At 45.6% G+C, this 22,567-nt stretch overlaps 1 long non-coding RNA gene across 5 annotated transcripts in view; it reads right to left on the reverse strand.

The window, feature by feature from the left end:
- LOC121671115 overlaps positions 1 to 22,567 on the reverse strand; it is a 62,406-nt gene that overhangs the window by 24,595 nt on the left and 15,244 nt on the right. For 2 of the 5 annotated variants that reach the window (XR_006018397.1, XR_006018398.1), the window contains exons 4-6: positions 18,893 to 19,058; positions 8,751 to 18,732; positions 8,031 to 8,163 (exon numbers count right to left, since the gene is read on the reverse strand). This is a non-coding gene — a long non-coding RNA (uncharacterized LOC121671115). The remainder of the gene's footprint in view (positions 1 to 8,030; positions 8,164 to 8,750; positions 18,733 to 18,892; positions 19,059 to 22,567) is intronic. The other 3 variants (XR_006018399.1, XR_006018401.1, XR_006018400.1) reach the window with 3 other exon arrangements.

Genomic DNA, 22,567 nt, shown 5'->3' on the forward strand with positions numbered 1-22,567 from the left:
TTCAACTGTCAACTTCCAATGGAAAAAAAAAATCCAACAGACAATATTTCAAATAATGTTACAAAAGACTCGTTGAAGTCAGCAGCAGGTCTGGAACCTGAAATCTCTAATGCTAATAGCATGCAGGTATACCCCTGCACTGGGAAAAGCAATTTCGTTAGTTAGTAGGTAAAGGTTATATCTGTATCTCTAATGGCACCCAGCCTAGGGAGCAATTCCCAGCCTCCCAGGACAGGTAATACAGAACATCTCCTGCTGAGACTGCCCAGGGCCAGCTTGGCTCTGGAGCAGAATGGCCATGCCCACAACGTGTGGCACTTGGCCTTGTGGCCATAAGACACAATAGTTGCTTGTGTGCGTGCTTGAAGTCAACACACCTAAAATAGTTTGGGAGTTTTGTGGCAGCTCACGAAGGCGATGATTTTCCTGCCTAGCACTGAAGGGCTGTGCTGCAAGGCCTGCAGGAGGAGGGTGGTGGCAGGATACAGCCAAGGGCACAAGGTCTAGGATGGCACAGAAGGGCTGCAAGGGGCACATGGAAGCCAAACACCAGTGTTGTGCTGCCCTATGGGAGCAGTCCTGCAAGCTGTTTTTTGGTGGAGTCTGGCTGGTTCACCCCAATGCCAGACACAGAAATGGGCTGGGAGGCTGAAATTTCTGGTATTGGTGAGCCATGACATTTACTGCAGGCTGTCACCTTAACAGGCAAACCATGAGAGTCAGAGACCCACAGCTTCCAAATGCAGTAACTAGAGCCAGGTATTTTTAAGGAAGGAAAGAATGGAGGTTTCCTAGTGTATCTGTATAGCATATCTGAAAGGTAATAATTCCACGGTACTGCATTCCCTGGAGCGGTGGTAACGTCAGCTCTTCCCTCCATGCCAAGGAAATTTAGACACAGCCCAAGGAGAAAACTGCAATTCTAGTGGAAAAAGGGCTGATATCTGCCAAGTCCTTGGAGCTCACCACATTGGGAGGGGTATGGAGATACAGCAAGTGGGGGATCTATAGCCCAAAGGAGAATCCCTTTTTCCAGCCCCTTCCTGTCTTGTACAAAGTGCTCTAAAGTGAAGATAACATTCAGCCTTGTGTTTCATGATGCTGCAATGGTGGAAAAGGCTCACAAGTGCTGTCCCACAGATGAAGGCACATTATATGAGCTGGGTAGAAGTAACCCTCAGTGCAAATGCTCTTAGTTATGTGAAAAGCAGGTTTGGCACTGTGGCTCATAGTGGGGGCTGTGAGCTGATCAGCAATAAATTATTGGATTGCTGTACCTCAGCTGTGACCTTGAGTCTTCAGGAAAAGAAGTCTCCACAATTGTGATCTCTGGGCTATTGTGGTATGTAGATCCCAGGAGGCAAGTCTGGTTTACTCTGGCTCTTAGCAAACAAGAATCTGCATCACAAAACCCAATATCACAGTTGGCATTAACCACCGAGCACCTTACTAGTTATCTCTGCAGACATACCCAGGTGAAATGGCCCAGTAAAGCCAGAAGACCCCTACCTGCATAAGAAATACCCATGCTGATGAGAATTGGCTGCTCATGACATGAGAACATGCAGCAGCTCTTCCAGTGCTGAAGAAGAGACATCCTCCAGCAGCTCCTTTTGTTGCTCTTTATAAGTGTTTTTCGATGTTAATTAAAGGTGATGGGTCTTTGCACTAGGTGGGAATTAAACTCAGTGGAGTTCCACTAGCCAGAAATAACAATAAGGACAACACAATCCATTGGGAATTTCTTTTGACTTCAGGTGTGTTTCCACTCAAAAAGGTGACATGGATTGCAAGGACAGGACCACCCAAACCAATTACCTCAAATACTGTCCTGTCCTGACAGCAATGGTATCCTGAGAGAATTCACTTTCACTACCCACAATCCTGCACCCTGGAACTCTCACCTGGCACATCTGACTGAGGTGGACCTAGGAATATTCTAAAAATGGAGCTTTTACATCCCCCGCAGGGGTACAAAGCACAGTGCAAACGGTGTGACTCAGATACTGCCTGGAACATGTAATGAGGATATTAAACTAGATCGTCGTTTTATAGGTTACCTTATTTTTAATTGGGGGAAAAAAAAAAAAAAAAAGAAAACACAGAAGCCAACCAACCTACATATTTGGCCTTCAGATGAATTTTTTTGTTTTACGTGACAGCTTTTTCCTCTACTTAAAAATTTGCATAAATACTGTCAAGACAGGACATGCATGGTAAAGAATATGCAAAATCCTGAGCTAAGCCCAGCTGCCTCTCCCACTGTGCTGTGCCAGGACAGAGCAGCGGGGCTAGTACTGGGAGCAACCCCTCTTTCTCCATGCCACTAGGTCAGGGACATGGTCCTGCTGGCACAGAGCCCTTCAGGGAGCCTTTCTTGACAGACCCCACACAGAGAGCCCAATTTGGGTTCACTCAGCCCTTTTCCTGTAAGGTCACCATGGTGGTGAAGGGGGATTAGCTTATTTTCCTGTGGAAATTGAAAATAAGAAGCTTCAATGTGACCTCCCCTGCCAAGAGGGGAGAGCAGGCAGGCAAAGCACAGCAGTGAAAGCCAAGGATGCTGGAAGGGACGTGAGGTTGTGTTTACCCACACAAGGGCACCCTGCAGAATTTCACGCAGAATTAATTCAGCTCGTGCAAACTCCCGTGCAGACACTTACTTGTGGTTCAGGGAGATTTATCTCTGCTAACAGGATTAGGAATGGTTTAAGCTAAACTAAAAAGAATACACACAAGCACATTCACAGCTTAGAAAACAAACAAATACTGAGCAAACCTGCCTTTAGACATGGCCAAAGAAACCAGAGCTCCCTTCCCAGAAGCCCTCGGCACAGAGAGCATGTTATCTAATGCCATCCCTCTTTGCTGCTTTTCCTGCTGCACCCCTACCTTACCACCCACTCAGAACAGAAAATTGCTGCACTTTACACCTACATGCTGCTAAATAACTTACCTCACTCCAGAATTTGGCCCAAGTAGCCACAGTGGAATATGAAGAGGTGTGCAAAACAGCTAAGAAAATTTTTTTGGTCCCTCTAAGAGGGCAGTGGACAGCAGAGTGTTCCTGTGCTGTGAGAGCCTAGCACTGTGCTGCAGTAGGAAAAGACAAAGGCAAAACAGAGCTCCAGCTGCTAGCCCACATGCAGCACAAGGAGGCTACTGCTCAAACCAGATATGACCAAGACTTCCAAAACCCCTATTGGTGGGGAAACACTTCCCATTTAAACAGTCGCTTTACAGTGAGGACATTTGCACACACTGAGAGGGCATTTGCTGTCTGCCCCAGTAGTACTGCTGCCATCTGTCCCAAGCTCTGCAGCGGTTCAGCTGGAGGTACAATGTGACCCAGCAGGGAAAGCAAAGTCTGCTGCATCCTCCTGAAAGGGCAGGGTGGATCTCCATCTGCATGGTGTGGTTGCTTTGAGATGGAATTTGGTTTGGACTTTGGGGTAATAGCAGGAGTCCCGTGATGTTCATTCTGGAAAGATGAGGGTGTTGGGCTTACATTTTTTCCAAAAGGTTAGGAGCTGTGGTGAGCCTAATAACTCTGGCATGTCAACCTGTGCTACCCAGGGGGAAGAGCACCACCTTCTGAATTACCAAGTCAAATTGACTGTAGCAATCAACTTCTCCTTCTAAGTCCCCATCCAAAAACAAACAGGCCCAACCCTGCTTAACTTATGAGATCATAGCCCAAGGCAGTGTAGCTCCCTGAGACATCACTGCCTCACCCATCATCTACAAACATCAGTTGTGCAGGGATGGTATGGATCTCTCCCAGATTTTACATACACAGAGATCTCTGACCAATGACATTAGCCCACTAGGAAGTGCCTGCAGCACCTCTCCAAGGTGGTAGGCAACCAGCAGAGCCATGGAAACAAGGACAGAGCAATGGAATCATCAGGAACATGTCCTTTGTGGATCTCTAATCTCTCCCGGCTGGCTCGGAGTGAAAGCCTCTTGCCCAAATTGGTGTTTGTCATTCAAAGTTGCCTTTTGTGAACCTTGCCACACCAATGCTTTGCTGCTGCTCCGTTCTACTCTGGGTAACATATTCATCTTCTCATCATCACCTTAGAACCTATTTGCATTGTTAAATTGCTAAAAGAAATTGGTTTTCCCTTGATACCTTCAAATCAAAGCTGCTGGAGCTGAAGATGTTTCTTCTGTTAAGTAATGTTACTAACCCTTAATGGGTTTCTCAAATGAATAATCCACACATTTCACTTCATAAATCATAGTCTTACTGTCCTACAATTCATGCCTGGCTCATCACTGAAGCAAAAATTTCTCATTGACATGTTCTTGAATCTGGCCTTTTCATAGCATTGGTTCTCTGACATCAATATAGGAACCTTCACCAATGCTAACAGAACTAACTTTATTGATCAACACCTTACACATGGCAAAACAGAGGTATGACAAGCTGCAGAGGTTTGTGACAGGTCAGGCTGTGACTCTACCTGTGCCTGATATCAGAAGGTCTGAACTCCGGACCCAAGACAGCTCTTTAACCACTACTTTCTACCAACTTTTTTTCATGAGATGCTTTGCAACACAAACCACATGAAACAGAAAGAATAGGAGAAGGAGAACTCTTAATCTCCTAAACAGAGCAAAAGTGTTGTAACTGGTACACTTGATAAGCATTCCATAAGTTGCATCGTCTTGAGTGTTCTGCTTGACAGCCTTGATCCTGGAAATTAGTTCCATTCAATAGTTTAATAAAGAAAATCACATTAATTAATTGACAATGTGTGTACCACTTTTGCAGGCTACACAAAGCTAAGATGAGCTGACATTATATAGAAGAGAAGACCAAAAGTCAAAATTATCTTGATCATTTGTGGACATTGGGGATGGGGGGGTTTAATTAGTAAAAATCAGTGCAAGATACTATGCTTGTAAAGGAATCCTTCCTGCCTGCTCAGCACAGGTAAGCTCTCGACTGGTGGATTGCCTGTAGCCTCACTCACCCTTCAAAAAATATGTGGACAGATCACAGAGTCCAGGGAAAAATCAGAAATATGGGAAACACCATCTCCAGCAAACACACGAGCTGGGGTGTTTAGGCAAGGGGAGAGCTGATTAAATGGAGCAAGCGGGATGTCCTCAACTGTGTAAAAGGCTATGCAAGAAAAGGCTTCCAATCAGCCCTTCTTCAGTGGCTGTATGAAAAATTCACTTTTGATTTCTAGACCTGTTTCTGTACCAATTGCATACTTTATGGTTAAGAAAGAAGCTTGAAATATAATTTAAGGGTAATCTAAAGGTTAAAAAAAGTTGAAGTTAAAAAAAAAAACCAAACTGAAAAACGTTTGTGTTATGTCATGATTTGGCTCATGCTGGATGGGAAGATCCAGGATTTTTGATCACCATTTGGCAATACTTACTTGCTTCCCTAAAGGGTTTTTAAATGGCACCAACATTTTATCAGCCCTGCTACCTCCTCCCATTGTCTATGTTTTCATTGACATGGGTATCTTGAGCCTTGAGCAGGTTTCCAAAGCACCCAGGCTGCACAGGAGACATGGAGCCCCTCTCCCTATTTTATGGCAACTCAGCATCAAATTCCTCCTTATCTCCCTGCAGCACTTTCTAAAACTCAATCTGACTTGCTCTGCAGTGACCTATGTAGGTCTTACAGTGCTCTTCACCTCCCAGATTTCACTCTCTGTGTCTTGCAAGCATCAATATCCAGAGTAAATTTTCCCTCCAGCTAGGAGCTTGGCTTTCTGTCAGAGCAGTCTCATTTTCCTACCTTCATGCGCACTTGTATTTCCTTACTCAAGAGCATGAACTTCCATTAAACAGGAGAGTCTAAATGACAAGTGTTAAAGCAGTTTTTTAACCTATTCTCATTCAGCAGGTGCCCTACTTCCCTGCAGACTGGGCACTGCCTCCAGCCTACTCACAAAATTGTGCCCTTACTGACACCAGGATCTCATTTTTATCCTGATTTCCAGCTCCTTGTAGACAAAATAAAAAAAATAGCAACTTGTGTGCATCACATCTAAAACCATGTGCATAAGTTCAAAGATAATTAGACTTTTAGCTGCTAAATGCTGTGCAAAGCACACATTTAGCAGCTAAAACTGATTTTAATCTTTGCTTAATTCTTTTGCCAGAGAGTCCCATTCATAGTGAGGCAGCTGTCTAAATATCTTGGCCCTTTGGGGTAAGGAGACAGGGAAGCCTCTTGCAGTGCTTGTGCATGACCTCAGCTGGCTTCTCCCACCAAGAGCTGATTCCAACTTATTTGGGGCAGAGGATGCCAATGGGGCTAGGCCCCCAAGGAAATAGTTTATCTGTGAAGGGCAAAAATTCTCTTTCCTTGGTTTGGATAGCCCGTTGTAACAGAAATTTGGGTAGAGAGAGTAGCCAGATTAATGCAAAGTAACAGCCATATTAGTAAGGAAGTACATGGATTTACACCCCATTGCCTTCACACTGGTCAGGCATGAAGCCCTCAATCACTGCATCCTTCACCCTCTATGACAGTAAAAAGAGTCTCCCCTTGAGTCAAAAAGGGGACTGAACAGCCAGAAGACAGCTGCAAACAGTGGGACAGTCACATGACTATACCCAAAACTCTGGGGTTTGACTGATATTTCTTCTTTCACAGCACCTTGTCTAAGCTTTACAGTCTTAGAAGTGCCTGCTGGCATTATAACTCCTTAAAAATAAGTAAACAGAACACTTTTTTTAATCATCTCAAATTATCTTCTGTGGAACATGATTAGACATTAGTGCTTTCTACATCCAGGAGTGTTCACACATACACACAAAGGGGTGAGGCCAGGACCCATCAACAAAAAATTAATGAATCTTCCCTCTGCAACAGGCAGTACCCTAGGCCAAGGTCCATTTACCTCAGTGTCTTAATATCCTCCAATATTTAGGGAACTAAGACATTACTCTGTAGTCAGATGATACTCGTGCATATGGGATATGTAAGGCACTGAGATAGGAAGGAACCAAACAAAAGAATATGCCTGTGCCGTGATGAGAAAATATCCTTTGCTCCTCCTCAAAAAGGCTGGTGCACTCCTCAGCTCCAGACCAAGGCTAATTATCATTTAAGGATTAAAATGCTCCTTATGTTTTGGATTTTTTTATTTTTCTTGACCAATTTCTCTCTTACTGGCCCTCAGCTTCTAAAATATAGGAAGTGGCATAAAAATTGCATTATTTTCAATATGTTCCTGACACCTAATCAGGCAAGGGTTTCCATTACAATTGCTGGCTAGTTCTTTTCGCCCTCAGAGCCTGGGAAACCACGGTCTTGTGCGAGGAAAGGAGATGAGAACCATGAAACAGAGCTGGGAGAGGACACAAATTGCAAGAGACATGTGGAAAGCAAACAGTCACTACAAGACAAGATTTTCCTTTCAGGCCTGTGTTCAGATGGTCTAAATTGTCAGCCAGTCCCTCTGCCAAGTATTTCCCAATGGGTGGCTCTCAGTGGCTCCCTGCTCGACACCATGCTGAGAGACTTACAAAAAATTCAAAAGCTTTACAGACAGCAGGGAGTTTTATTTACCTCCCATTTACCAGGGCTGCACAGTTAGCTGATAGACTGCACAGCACTTTGAACTGGGAAAGCTCTAGACAGAGGAGTATTAGAGTTAGTAATGAAAATTATCATGAAGAAAAGGCTTTTTAAATTTTCTTTCAGGGTCCCTATAAATGCAATGCCTCCAAGTCTAAAAGACTGCTAGCTCACACAAAAATTATAGAAGACTGCTCTTGAATAAAGAGTCAACAGGACTCAGAAATCACACCTAAGAAGAAATAATACAAAGGCTTGTCTAGAAACAGATATAAAAAACAACAACAAATCCATTTGGGATCCGTCAGGCTTGCCTGCACGCCTTACAGTCACCTTCCTAGGAGTTCACACCCACACTACGATTATAAAAGCCTGCTTCAAAATCAAACAAAACCCACAGTGTATCACAAGACAGGTATAAAAGCATGACAGTTTCATCCTCAATATTGTTACTTTTCCCAGTTTGATATACCTTCTCCCAGCTTGCTCATCCAAGAAATTCTACCCTTTCCTTCTGGAGTAAGGCTGGTGGTTGCTGAAGGCCTCCTACAGTTCACCAATGGTCTCAGCACTTGCAGGATACAGCTTCACATCAGTGTTCTTGGCTGGAAGGATGAAATTACAAATAAATCAAACCACAACCAAAAAACCCCCAATCCCTGGCAACTCAGAAGCTTACAGTCATTATATTCATCTGCAGGATGTGAACTTTCCGTGCGCTTACTGATTTCTCTTATTAAGCAATCATCAAACACTGATAGGAATTTTTTTGCAGGAAATGGGAGTACAATGTGTTCATAAAAAAAACCCCCAACACCAATAGAGCAGGCAGCCAGTACATGCCACTTGACATTTCAGGAAATTAAGTTATACTGTGGCCCCAGCTTATAAGTTCAGCAAGACCCACGAGAGAACTCCTTGGAGACCTGCTGTGCTTTCATTTCAACAGTGATAGCCACACAGGCTAATTGAGGGCAGGAGCCACGTGTGCTCTGTCACAGCCATCCTGCTGCCCTTCCTCTCTCCTGGCAGCTCCTACACTCCTCACAGTCTGCCTACTCCAGCCAGCTTTCTCCTTTAGCTGCTGAGCATGCTCTTCTGGGGGTGAGGAAAAGAAAAGAAAAAAGAGGAGTTGCCAGGTAAAAAAAATCCAGTGAAAACAATAAATAAAATTTCAGAGAAAACCTCATACCTCTGTCAAACAGACCTGACTGTATTTTTGGGGAGCGAAGTTCAAAGCCCAAAGCATCTCACCCCTGGATGGCAGATCACGTCGGAGTTGCAGGTATTGCAAGTACAGACTGGAGATCCAGGGTCAGGCACTGAAGCTCACAATCTGAACAGACTTACAGGCTGGTTTTGTCCACATCATTTCCAAAAGGGCAGAAAGGAGGAGGTTGAGCAACAGCAGCAGATGGGCCAGCTGTATGGGAGATGGAGAGACACCCATCCTGGAACAGCAGGAGCAGCCACCAAGGCTGGCGTGGCTCAGCCTATTCCTGGTGGAGTTTCTGCTGATAGAAAGGGAAAAACACTGAGTCACTTCATAAGGAAACATCCTCTTCCTTACCTGAGACAAGGCTGAAGCTGGGTGCAGAAGCTGTGAGCTGCCACCTGTGGGCCTGTGTCCCCACAGGCTTTCACCTGCTGTGGTAGCAAGAGAAACACAGCTATAGCAGAGACAACACACCCCTCCTTTATGGGGAGGACAGAGAAAAGGGATGGCTGGGAGCTCCTGGGGACTGGGTCCAGACAGCCTCTCTCTCAGGGGAGCAACACATGTACTCTGATGGTTGAAATTTGCTTTAAGCGACCAAGAGCTGCACAGGTACAACTCAGTTCAGGTCACCAATGCTCCTGGAGCTCTCCACACGTTCACATCCAAAAGGCTCAGATGATCTTTGAAAGCTTGCAGGGTTGCTGCCAGTACTGCTACTACTCCCAGTTAAAGGCACCTCTCAGGTGTCACATAGGGAGCCACATTCTCCTGTCCATTGTCCAACCTGTGCTGAGGGTTTCTTTCAGCCCACTGAAGCGATCAGCTCTTGCAGGATGCGGCTTTGTACTGATTTGGGAAGAGCAGCTGCCTCACTACTACACTGTGTAGACAGCCTGGCTAAGAACAACTTCCATACCCAGCTCAGCCTTCCATCTGTGTGTGACATCAGGCACACAGACAAAAGGAGTCCTAAGGAGCAAGCTACCTGTTTGAGATCACCCAGCTGGTCAAGGGAGGATCAGGAAGCAATCAGTGCCTCCCAGTCCCCATCATCCTGGCAGAGCCCTGCTCCTGAAAGAGGAATGGTCAGGGATGAATCAAACCCAGCACACACTGCCCAATGAAGAATTACGAGACTATAAAGCAACCCAGCTGCAGACCAGCCTAACAGAGGAGCAGCCAAAACCTTTTGTGGAAGGGCCACTGAGAATCCCATCATATTCCGACCCTGGTAATATCTGCTTCATCGCTTGCAATGTGATCATACAGAAAAGTCATGCGAAGGTAAAACACTTAATTAAAACACTAATGCTGCAAGCATTCACCTCCATGTAGGCGTGGAAACCTTCAAGTTTCCTTTTTATTATACGGATGGGATCCTGCTTTTCATTGGCACAATGGAAAAGAGCCACAAAAATTCCACATGCACAGCATCAGACCCCACGACCAGCCTCGACATGCAGAGCGTCAGTAATAAAACACACCCCTACAGGGATTTAGCACTTTGGCTTGTGCTCAGCTGGGGGACTTGGGCAGGACTTTCACTCTTCAGACATAAAAAAATATTAATTATAATCATCTCTGTCATTATTTCAACCCCCGCACCCCCCCCTTCCCTGTTACCAAAAGGAAGAGGAGCCATGTCCTAATGGGATTGTGGGTTTGCATGAAGAAGATGGGGCTCTGTGTGTGTGTACTGCATTTGCCCTGGAAATCAAACAGCAGTTTCAGCAAGGGCATCCTGGGAAGGGCCCTCAGGTGCCAAAAGAGAAATTCAGGGAAATGTTCCTTTATTAAAACAATTACAACAGCTGCTGCAGGTACTTCCTTATGCACACACGCAGGCACCCCTCCTTCCTGTCCATCACACACATCCCCTCTGCCCCAGACACTCTTGCACAACCAGATTACAAAGTAGTTTTCAACTTAAATCTATGCAGGACCCACAGCCTTCTCTTACCAACCTACCATACCTCCCTGGTGCGTTTGTCCTCCTCACCCCTACCCTTCCCAATAAACGTCTTGCCCTGTCCTGTCCGACCACAAGAGTCCCCAAAGTGCACACACCAGTGGTTTTACAGTGGCACCACAACAGGCACTGCAGCCAAAAGGACAGGCCAGAGAGTGCACAAGGTCTGAAATGGCCAGCCAAGGCAAGGACTTTCCAGGGATTCCTGAAATTATCTCCTTTCCTATAGACTACCTTTTACTCCCTTTCTAACTGTCTCTTCCCATGAAGAGCAGTGGTAGTGTCCTGCATCACTCACTAATCAGTGGTTAAGTGAGTGGTCATGCAACAAATTTTGAGAATTAGCTCTTTGCCAAACACCACCCCATAAAAGTGTGCAAAGCTGCTTCCACAACACCTGGAAACCTTCTCCCCTAGGGTCCTGGTTAGACTAGTTGCAAGGTGCCATTCCTGATTTTCCACTACATCCTTCCCCTGCACTGTCACTTTCTCCTTCCAGCTCTATTCCACCCATGAGCTATCCTGCTTTGGCCTTTTATATGGTATCTAGTCCCAAAACTTGACAGGGATGGTCTCCTTAGCTGTCTGTGTAGTGTCTACCAACACGGGGCTGTGATCCACATCTAAAATCTACAAGAGGGAAACTGCAAACCTATAATACCAAGGGGCATGCAACTATTTTGTCTTTCATTGAAAAGCCTGCAAAGAGGCAGGAAAATGCAGACACACTGGTGTACCCTCCTCCTCTTACACCTAGTCCCCTGTTTACAGTTTACCTGCATTGCAAATAGAGTTTGGGAAGAGCATAGGACTGCAGGCAGGACCACTGAGCAAGCCAGGCCATTCCTGGACATGCTGCATGGTGCCATACATCTATGCCTCCTACAGCTGGCTGCAGGACTTAATCTATAAATTGATCCAGGTGGACAATTATGAGAAAGATTGGGCTCCAACACAGGATGGGGGAAGAGTAAAGACACACAGGGCTGCAGCCCAGTAGAAAACCCTGTCAGTGTCATTTTCACCTTCAGTGCTGCTGCTGCTCACAGCTTCACCTGGCCATGCACCCTGCCATGGTCAAACAGGTACCAGATGCTGCTCTTCAGGTCTGTTCTGCCTTTGCTTTGTGCAGGTGTTGGCAACCACACTTACACACAAAGCCAGGCAAAATCCAGCCTATCCTGGAGAGCATGGCTCCGAGGTGCTGCCTGGAGGCTACATTTCACCTTGCAGGCACACCCTGCAACGGGGCACAGATGCTACACACGTATGGCAGAAGTCATCTTGCTCATTGACCTCTGTTATTCTCCATAGCTGGTTCATCCATGGCAACGGTTTGTTCCTGCTCCAACCAATTCTTTGTTCATTTTGGGCACACTAGGAGAAGGAAGACTGCATGCTCCTGGTAATTCCCATTTGGCCAGGATGCCCTCTCTTTTCACACAGATGCCAGCAGGCTCCACTACCAGAAACAGAAGGACATTCTGATCAAGAATCTGACTAATTAAAAAGAAATTTGAATTTCAAGCACTTTTTTAGTTAGACTTGCTTAGGACAAACCGCTGCAACTCGTTATGCCTCAACTTCTTCATATGGAAATTAGAGAGATATGAGACTTCCGAAGCTCATAAATATCTAAAAGGGACAAGGGTTAAATGGTTGCTAATAAAGCCCCCACTTGCCTCAGCAGCATCTGTAACCAATATCCATTTAGCCTTGGTAAAAACAAGGTCAATAAGCAGACAGAAAACTGTTTGACCTGCAAGACAGCCATCCTTCTGTCAGTGGAGGCTTGCAAAATGCTCAAGCACCTTTAACCACAGCCCTTCAGCTCTGAGATTTGAAGAAAGGTAAAAGCCTATACACTTGGGCTCATCCTGGGAAGCATAGAGGTCTCTCAGAAACATGACACCTAGATAGGCAAAGCATTAATGTCTGAGAAATATTTCTGTAGGGCCAGAAGATTGGATGAAGCTGTGAAAGATCCAGCTCAGCAGCTCAGTCCATTGCCCAAAATAACCAGGTGGTGGCATGTGGGCTCCACCCCCACCAAGCCCACCAGCAAATGCCCAGCAATCCCAGCGCATGCTCACCCCACCATCACGCTTTGCCAGGCATTGGTGGTGGACAGCACCCCACCCTGAGAAAACATGGGGCATTCTTGGCACTTTGCACTGCAGGCAAGGTCATCAGACACGATGACAGATTCTTTGCCTGCCAGATCCACGGAGGCATGCAGGGGAATATGATCCTGCCCTGAGCAAATGCCAAGTTTGATTGGGGCTGATCGCTCCAAGATCCTTCCTGTGAGGATCTTGAAAAGAGGGAGTTGCTTGCCACCTGTAACGAACCCAAAGACAAGAACATGAAGGCTTGAGAGGATTTTGGCCAAGCCTCCCCCAAACATGTAACGTGGAGTGGCAGAACCCACGAGAACAGACAACCTTTCTGTTAGGAAGTACAGAGGAAAGTGGCATTTCTCCCAATGGCCTACAGCCCAGCAAGCATAACCCACCACAAATGGACATGGCAGAGCTCCCAGGCATCCCTTGCAACTTGGCACTAATTTGGCCCTTGGAAAACAGAAACTTTGGCCTTTTACAAAACAACCCGCCTGACATGAGGCTCAAATAGTTGGCTGAGCAGAGCTGGGATCCGCCCTCATTCTCCTTCAGGCACCCTCTGTGGGACCTTGAATGGGCCCTGCCTCCTCTACTCTCTGCTTCAGTGCTCCACTGAGGACAACATCCATTTCTCACTTCAGCAGAGAGCTGTACCTAAATGCATTAATTGAAAGGACGCCCCAGTGTTATGGGGATGGCCTCACCCCACTCCAGCCAGTTCTGGGGCACACATCTCATGAAGATTTCCCTCCTTTTGCTCTGCAGCAGCACAGCAATGCTATCACAGATGCCTCAGAGCTCTGCTGAGGCCCATGGGACTCCAAAGGAGTCAGGAGAACAGAGCCAAGTCAATGTACAAGGCCTCCATGGTGCTTCTGTATCTCCACCAGCCCTAGAAACTGGGAGTTCCACTTTGTCAAAGATGCCCACAAAATGACAGCTCAAGTCCAAATTATATCTCTTTTTCCCTGTGTGCAAAATACATATCAGTTATTATGTGTTTCTTCTCCCTGTGATGGAAACCCATCCTTCTTCATCCAGCAAGCAACAAAGAAAACTACAGAGGCAGCAAATATTAACCAAATCCTGTCCCTAAAGCCTCCCCACACATACATTTTTCCCTCCACCATCTGTTTTGCAAATGCAACAAACTAAACAAGCTCCCAGTAGCTAAATTCCTTGCATCTCAGAAAGCACATGGATCCCTGTGCCAAAGTAAACAATCTCATAGATCATTTACATAAAACAATTAATTTCATCATAAACAAAGAACAACAAATTGGTTCAAAGCCTGCCATAGTACACTCTGTGGAAACATCACCCAGCAAGGAGAGGAGTAAAATAACCATAGTGGGACGTTCAGTGCATAGCCAGCCTGGCACCCTTACCTTCAAACCAGTGCAGGAAGCACAAACCTACTCTTCCTACAGCTCTCATACAGAATAATGCCAACCAGCTTCCCGCTGCTCCTGCGGGTTTAGTAGCAGTGCAATGCAAAAGGTAGAAAAGATCATCCATTCCAAAGATCAACACAGGGAAGGGATGATGTGGCCCTGTCACCCTGGTGCATGGGAGAACTGGTTATGGGCTGGATCAGGTGCAGGAAGCCATTGCAGCACAATGCCCATGCACCCATTCACAGCAACATGGTGATACACTGATGCGGGGGAAAAAAAAGAAGGGAAAGAAGTATGTTTCCCTCATATGGAGCTTCCTTTCTCCTTGGGTTCATGGGCATGCACTGAATTCTGGGATATGAACAAGTGTCAACAACCCAACACAAAACAAATCACCAGCCTGAGAGTAGAAAAGGCTGGAGAGTGGAAAGATGGGCTCCCACTTCCATACAGGACTGGAGCTGATCTGGCCTCGACTCCTTTGGGAAAAGTCCTAGAGTCACAGCTCCATCTGGAGTCTCAGATTTGGCTAGATGCAGGCTGAGGACATCCCCACACAGACTGGTCTAGAAATCCCACCTGGAGTTTGACTTCAGGGGCTCAGGACTGGAGATTCACTCTTTCAATAGATCAGCCACCAAATTCAGCTCTTTATAAAGATACACTCTGATGTGCCCTAGGTGAATTCAGATGAAACCGCAAGCTTACACTGAAAGAAGAGTACTCAGATAGCTTTTCCATTTGTTTAGAAACAGATTCTAATTAAACCTGTGCAATTTTCCCAAAGAGGCAGCACTGTGCAGCTCAAACTCAACAGCTTCTATCAGAGCCCAAAGCTGGGAGGTTCATCCAAGTGACACATTAACCTGCTCTATTATCAATTTCTTTCAAGTCATCCATGCTCATGGCATGTTTCCATTACCAGGACCCATAAAAAGATTATTTTTGATGCAGACTTTAAACAGCTGGACCCTAAATGCACGTCCCAGAGCATTCACTCACCCATATCACTACCAGGAGTGGAAAAAGTGCCTCCCTTGGAGGAAAGGAGCTGTGTGGTGGCACTTCACCCATGGATCAATACGGTGCTTTTGAAAAGCTGCTACCAAGAAAACAAAAAGCAAACAAAATATCCCTCCTTATCACTTCAAAGCACATTGATTTGGAGTCAAAACACAGCAAACAGATTATTCTCATGAGCCCCAGTTCCTGCAGAGACCCGTGGAAATCCGTGTGGCACTCCAAGTGCAGAAACTTGAGAAAGAGTCTGAATCCCAGTGGCCTTGCTAAGTATTACAGACAATTCTCCCTGGTACCAGTTACAGCAATGAATCAGGAAAGATGACACATTAAAAAAGGGCAATAGAAAAAAAGTGGTTTTTTTCTTCTCATTACACACTTCTGGAGGTGACATACTGTGGACAGCAACTGAAACAATAAAATGCATTCCAATGTTCTATATGTATTGATTATTTGATGGTCTCCTTTTAAATCAGCAGCTTTGAATGCTCTTACAAAAAAAAAAATTGCTGAAATAGATAGAGCTTGAGTTTGGATACAGTCTGTGCTGGCATAAATAAAAAACAAGTCCATGGATAAGAAGAGAATTAGAGTGGATATAAGTACACAAAAATTACTCAAATCAGCTTATGGATTTAATGCATTCTGCTGACGGGGTGGTAGGGGAGGTTGTTTATTTAATCAAGAGAGTTTTTGGGCATACTGAAAAACAAAAGTAGGGAAGGCTAACCCACTATTGCTAGATCCCACTCCAATCTGAGGTTTGCCTCTCTGTTTCTATGGCTCGGAACATTTGCTTCTGAATGCAAAATTCAAATAAACATTGCCCAGGTGACACTGTACAGCCCCCGCTTTGCTAATGTTCATATTGGAACAGACAACAAATGGGCAAAACTAGTTTGGAGAGCAGTCAGGGAGGGATGGAAGCAGCACACGGTTGCCTTGGAGTTATCCAGGTTTATCTACACATCACACTGTATGCTCCCTGGTTCTCATAATTAGAGTGTCTAGACAGGAGATGATGCCAGTGAAGTAGCAAACAAAAAAGGTTTTTGCAGAGTTTTTCAGAGGAGCCCATCTAAAGCAATGACTACAGAAAAAAGACAGACATCAGAGTTGCAGAACCTAGCTAAGATAAAATTTTGACCCAAGTGAAGGTCTTTTCATAGCCATTCACATCCCAAAAGCACTGATGGCTCAAGCACTCAGGAGGGCTCAGAGCTTTTGAACCAGCATCACACTAGAGGTTTCTGCAAAAGTGATTCCAGCTGCCTCAGCTTAATCCAAATACTGGCATTTAGCAGCCTCAACTTGTGTAAACCAGCTTCACTCCACTGAAGTCAATAACAATTGACACCAGCTGAGAATCTGGCTCTCAGTGTGGTTTAAATATAGTCTAAAGAAAGAACTTACAGAAGGATTGCCCAATCCTTCATGCCCATTTCCCCCTTGGGCTAGGACTGAATAAGATTGATTTTTTTTCTTTATAATTGAGCTCCTGTTATTTTTAACAACAACATTATGAGCTCACATTTATTGCAGCACCTTCCATCCTCCAGGAGCCAGACTGCCTTTCAGGCTTCACCAAGAATCACAGAGAGGGATGGACACAGCACCAGGATGGAACCACCTCTCGATGCAACATAGCAGATGTTCAGCATGCACAAAAGACTGGCCACAAACAATAAATCAGCGAGGGTACTAAGATAATTCAGCTTCAGCATTGAAAAAGTAAGCCTCAGCCATTTTCACAAAGAGGGAATTCAAGGAGTAGTTTCAAATCCTCCCTTGAGCTGGCCATGAGATGGACAGGATGTCTGTACAGCAGTGCAGGATGTCATGATCACACATTGTGACCCTACACGCACAACATGAAGGCAAATCACACAGTGCTGGGGAAAGGCAAGCACAAGTGCCTTTGAGAAAGAAAAAGTAGATGGGTCACTCCTAGTGTGACAAACCAGGGCTCTTTGGTATTGCCCCATCTCTTTGGCTCACATGTCCCTGCAAAGCCAAAGGATGAGGCTCTGAAGACATGGCAATCCCCATGCACAGAATGACCAGGCTGTGACCCTCCAGAACTTCAGCCACCACACACAGTGACCTGTGCACTGGTTGCCAGCCAAGGCAGGGAGGTGATGGGTTTCAGAAAGCTCAACGGTCTGACATCCCTAAGCAACCCTTTTTCAACATGAGAGAGAAGCTCAGAAAGTACAACAGGAAAAATAGGTTGTCTCACGGGCTTAAATCTGTGCAGTTAAGCTAGAGGTGGAGAGACACCAAGTTTTTTCAGAGGTGGTATAGTCCATTTTATCTGGGATCAGTGTAGGAAACCAGGGCCCACTCAGATCCTACCGTATGGGAATGGCTCAGAAACAACATCTTCCAGATGGTCCCCCTCAAACCACCACAGAGCAATGGAAACACAGCAAATAAGAGCTGTGGCCACCACTGAAATGATCCATCAAAGACATGAACTCTGGCCCCCTTAAAAAAAAAAAAAAAAAAAAAAAAAAAAAAAAGAGAGAAATAAAAAGAGGAAAAGAAAACCAATACAAACAAAAAAGCCCCAGGTCCATTAATGAAAACTAAAGCACAAGGCAAGGGATGATGAAAACAAATAAAACTAGGGCTGTAAAATGCCTGGTATGTAAGATGTGTTGAAACTTGCTGCTGACAGCAGCTTGAGCAGACATTCACATGCAGCCGTTCAGAAGATGCGCAGTAATTACCTTCTCCGGGAGGCTGCATTATGATGATTTCTTTAAGCAGAGCACAATATCTCCAGCAACAGGATATAATTACAGCAAAGGATATGCCTCTTAACCTTTTTCTACCCCCCAGCTGGTTCAGGGAGCAGATCTGGGAGCCAGGGGCTCTGTGGGGAGGGTGAAAGTAGTTTACCCTGTGCTGCTGTACTCTTTACCTAGAGCCAAGCACGCTTCTGATGTGAGCTTGCGGTGGTGTTGCTCTCAAAGGAACATGATTCTCTCCCCCTTGGCTCTGGGTGAAACACTCCCAGCACTGCAGGGCTTTGACAGAGCTGGCAGCAGCCACCAGGCCACCGAAGGAGTTCAGCACAGTCAGCCTGCTCTGGGCTGACGCCTCGGCGGTAAATAAATAAACACCAAAAACAAACAGGAGAGGGAATGACTCAGAACTGGAACAAGCTGGCAGCCCTGGGAGGCAGCAGGACTTCCCACCTCCAGACTGGGACCTTCCTGGTACCAATACCCCACACTACAGAGAGCTGAGGGGCTCTGAAGAAAAACAAGGCTCCCAGAAGAGGACTGGTACCATGACCAGCATGAGCCATGGTGTCTCCAGGGGACGGCTATCACTTCCTGGTGATTTCCTGGCTCACTTGCAGCAGCCAAAATGCCAGAGTTGGTCCTCCCAGGACAGTTCTCTGGAAATGGCTGCTCTGCTCCACTTCCACAGCCCTCCTGCAGAGAAGCACAGGAAATCTTATTGTTGCAGCTGTTGGAATAATTTATATAAGGTCCAGAAACAGCAAGATGCAGGCAAGGACAGAGCCCTAACAGCTGTGTGCTCAGCTGAAGGACTCAGCCTTTCACATTGCCTCCATCCATTCCCAGTACTCACTTCTCCAGATTCCTCTGCAACAGTGAAGCATCCAACACAGTCAGTGGTGGTCAGTGAGGTTTGCTGCACTGCAAAAGCATCTCATGGTGAGGGGTCCCACTTGCAGAGCAGCAGGTAGGAGGTTGTGAGCACCACAAATTTCTTTTATTTATTTCAGTCTTCAATCCTGGAGGGAAAAAGCAAAGAGTTAAATCTTGCCCCCATACTTCTCCACCCCAAACCAAAAATGTAGTGCTGCATCTGACCCTAGGCTCTGTCGTTAACAGCCTACACACCGATTATCTGAAAATCAACATCAGATTTTTTCCAAAACCAGCCACAGTAGTAGTGCTCAGTGGCTTGGACTCTCCATGCCAGATACTGAGACCTGAGGATCTGAGAAGCTTTCAGAGCCCTTTTTCAAGACCCAGACAGGTTTCCATTACAAGATAGAGGATGTTTTTTTGTCATTGAGAGACTGGAAATCTTTTCCTAATATGAAACAACTAAAATTAAAGAATAACCAACATTTTCCTCACTGGTCTGGAAACTGCATTACAAGTGAGAGTCAGCTTGGTGCAAGTTTGCAAGCTGTGATATCAGTAGGAGAATTTCCCTTCACATTTACAGAAGGAAATGAATTTTGCATCCGCCGGATGGCAGTGTAGGGAGAGCAATCATATTAGTCATAGTATTATTGTTTTCCCTTTAAGCATCTCAAAAGTCATTGCAGACACAGCAATTCATTGCTTATTAAGATCTCCCTGCATTACAACCAGGGGAAAAAAAAAATCTAGGTCTCATTAATAAACCATCTTCTAGGATCTCTACAAGACAGACTCTGATTAGCCAAGATCACTCAATAAATGATTTGGCTTGTCTGACAAAGTGAAATGATTGATTGGAAAGAGTGTGCTTTAAATAGTTCAGTCTTTATAATAAAAGCAAAGACCTCAGATAGAAATACAAATAGTAAAAAGGCAGTATTTCTGCTTCTAGAGAAGATCACTCCATGTATCAGGATGGTGGGTGCTGGCAGCATACACAAAGTTCACTTCAGAGTTTTGACTCTGCACATCTGAACTATTTTAAGCCTGAAACAGCAACATCTTGTGCAGTTTCCCTTGTAAAGCACGTTGATGAGCAGGGAAGTCTGTTCTACTCCCAGACATAGCAACACAGTTATCAATTGCAGAGAGCAGATCTTTGTTTCCTGCATAGCATAAAACTGAATAATGAGGCTGAATGTTAAAATCCATGTCAACAGTATTGCAACATCATTTAACCAAGAAGATGGTCCCAGAGCAATAAGACATGGGAAAAAACAGGGCTTGGGAAGCCAAGCCACCGGCCACCCTATTTCCACTAGAGGGCAATAGCAAATAAGCGACCGAAAACTGGAGCCAAGAAGTCGATTGCAAGAAACTGGTAAGAAATGGTCAAGTTGCGTTTCCGAGGCAGGAGCCGCGGCTGCCCGGTGCTCCCGGTCCCGGCGGTGCCGCACCTCTCCTGCAGCTCCAGCCCCGGCCCCCGGCGGCACAGCCTTGGTTCTTCGGGTTAGGCAGTAGAAAATATTCACAGATGGTTTTGGTCTAGAAAACAGCCAGAAGTAAAAGAAGTACCTTCAGCAGGATGTATTTAAGCATCATCAAATAGGTGCTCAGATGCCGCTCTGAACAGATGATTGATCCAACCTCCCATATTCAGTTCCAGATGTTGCAGAGAGCAAGAAAGATCAGGCTGCTGAAGTCTTTCCATCTCCCTCTTTGGTTTACCAAACAGAAGGTTTGGAGGTGATTTGATCTAAATCTGTTAACATTTCTCAGTGGGGGACTGTGAGAGATGCTAAAGGACTTCAAAAATATAATAAACAAAACTATAACCAGATCCAGCAGCTCAAAGTAAAAGCTGGAAAAAAAATCGAGCTGGAAATAATACAAGTATTTAAAAACTAAAACTTGCAATAATGTCAGTAATTTATCACTTAAACAAATGATGTAGGGGAGAGTTTTGTTCTCCACCCTTAGAGCTCTTAAAACAAGATGTGCTGTCTTCCCAAAACATGTGCTGCAGCTTAACAGTGAATTATTAGCCTTGATGCAGACATTACAGGTACAGGTCTCATCTGAATGAGGCAGAAGGTGAGACTAGATTAGCAGCATAGTCTCTTTGTGTAATTACAGTCTACAAATATCAAGGTTCTTGTCACAGAGAATTGTCTTTCAGCTGTAGGCACTGACTCCCACCTTGGCAAATTCACTTCATAGGCTGTGTCAACACAACAGTGACAGCAGCTCTGAGGACTGTCACATGGCCTTCAGCTAATGGGGCAGCTCCTGTTGCCCAGTCATTACCTGTCTCTACAAAGAAAAAGTCATGAGCCTCATCTACACCAAACTGTCCAGGGTCAACAGACAGACCATTCTGTACCCCAGCTGGAATGCTGGTTCCTGAGCTGTGGTACCAGCTGAGAAGAGACTTGGACAAGAGCTGATGCGTGAGAGTGATGGAGGTGTGGGCCAGTTTCAATGTTTTGAAGCTTCCAGAGAGGCTTTCAAAAGCATCATACCACTGAAGCACTACCAGCCTCAGCCCAGCCCTTGTGAGCTGCAGGACAGACAGCACCAACAAAAACAAAAGCTCAGCCTTTCCTATCTGACACATGGAGCAGTGCTATTCCAGTTGTAATTTGCTTCCAACCTAACCAAATGCCAGTGCTTTACAAGACTGGACAGTTATAAAACAAGCCAAGTGTGATGATAGTGTGTTGGCCTTTGCAATTACTCTGGGGCATTTCTCTGTGCAAGAAGCATGGGAAGGTGCAGGACTGAGGCAGACAGAAAGCAGAAGCCCACAGCACACAGTGTTCATGCTCTTCTGTGGAGGAAGGGCTTGCAGATGCTTCTGAGTGTTTTGTCAAGGCTGGAAGGTGTTGCCAGCAACCCAAGGAAGCACTCTGGGAGGCAGCACAGGCATGGCACACTGCACCAGCCAGGGCACAATGGCCTGCTGCACTGAAATGGGAGTGCTGCCCCAGGGGACTACACCTGCCTGGCCCCCAAAGGTCCCCTCCCAAGGGGACTACACCTGCCTGGCCCCCAAAGGTCCCCTCCCAAGGGGACTACACCCTGCCTTGAATAGCTCCACATGCTGGGCTGACGGCTCAGTTTTCTACTGGAAAAAAATAACACCAAATTGAAGCAAAAGGATTTGAGGGGTAAAGGAGTGTAGTAAGAATGTGTTCGGACATTGTACTATTGTGTAGAACAGGATATGCCCTAGTCCAATTTCCTCCAAGCATTGCCTCCATGACTTATCTGCAGCAAGTCTCCCCTCTCCTTCCTCTCACTAACCTCAGCCACCTGTAGGAACCCACAGATGTCTCCCACTGCTTTATTCAGGCTTCAGTTCTCATCTGTCTGCTCACATGTGATCTGTCTAATGTCTGCAGCCTACCCTTCATAAGGAAGCCACATCTGAGAGGCACTACTATTTATCCCAAGTGATCAGCAATTAAACCCAATCTCTTAGAATCAGTTTGCAACAAGAGAAATTCTACAAATCAACAGTTTGAACAACTTTTCTGGGCAGGTCATCTCCAAAGCAGAAGGTCTGGAGTGACTGTGGCTTTTCCCCTTCCCAGGGCTGAAAGGCTGTGAGATGTCCCTTTATCCACACACATATACAAAGCAAACA

Source organism: Corvus kubaryi, unplaced genomic scaffold (genome assembly GCF_017639235.1).
Source record: "Corvus kubaryi isolate FWS band 111438036 unplaced genomic scaffold, C.kubaryi_AGA036_p1.0 37397, whole genome shotgun sequence".
NCBI lineage: Eukaryota > Metazoa > Chordata > Aves > Passeriformes > Corvidae > Corvus > Corvus kubaryi.